Genomic DNA, 564 nt, shown 5'->3' with positions numbered 1-564 from the left:
TGTGTGTGTGTGTGTGTGTGTGACCCCAGACTGAAGGCTCTAAAAAGGAGAAAAGAGGACACAAAAAATGGAGATCAAAGAATTATAGCAAGGAAAATAAAAGCACACAACAGGTAAAATAGCTCTGTTTCTAATTGCACATTACACACACAGACACTGCATCACACAGTCTCTCTCATTCATTTAACTGATCTGTTGTCTTCTAGCAAAATCCTGACACTTCATCTTTCCGTCTGCACGTGTCTCACCCAAACTTGATGTATTCAGAGCCAGTTTCAGCAGACTCATGCCTGGATAGCCCAGACTCACCAACAGAAGCCTCTCGAATGCAGGAGGAGTTCTGTCGGCTCGCTGGCACTGGTCAGTATGAATGCTCACATGCATGCTGCACTGTTTCAGGAATATTTCTATTAATAACGGTTTTAAAATAAAAGAATAATGAAGTGTTATTATCATCTACTGAAATTGAGAACAACATGATGAAATGACACATTCTTTCTTCTTTCTCACTTTTCTCCCTTTCTTTCTTCTTCTAGTTCAATCCACTCTTCGGTCAGCGTACAC

The 564-nt window shown here is 40.6% G+C and overlaps 1 long non-coding RNA gene across 1 annotated transcript; it reads left to right on the top strand.

Annotated features, from left to right (window-relative positions):
* Positions 1 to 32: 32 nt before the first annotated feature.
* Positions 33 to 564, top strand: LOC107735014 (uncharacterized). The gene is made up of 3 exons (XR_001639254.1): positions 33 to 113; positions 207 to 360; positions 537 to 564. It is a non-coding gene; the product is annotated as an uncharacterized LOC107735014 (long non-coding RNA).

The sequence above is a fragment of the Sinocyclocheilus rhinocerous genome, unplaced genomic scaffold (assembly GCF_001515625.1).
Source record: "Sinocyclocheilus rhinocerous isolate Xijiao unplaced genomic scaffold, SAMN03320098_v1.1 C35646862, whole genome shotgun sequence".
NCBI classification, from domain to species: domain Eukaryota; kingdom Metazoa; phylum Chordata; class Actinopteri; order Cypriniformes; family Cyprinidae; genus Sinocyclocheilus; species Sinocyclocheilus rhinocerous.
This window is presented reverse-complemented; position numbering and strand designations above follow the sequence as displayed.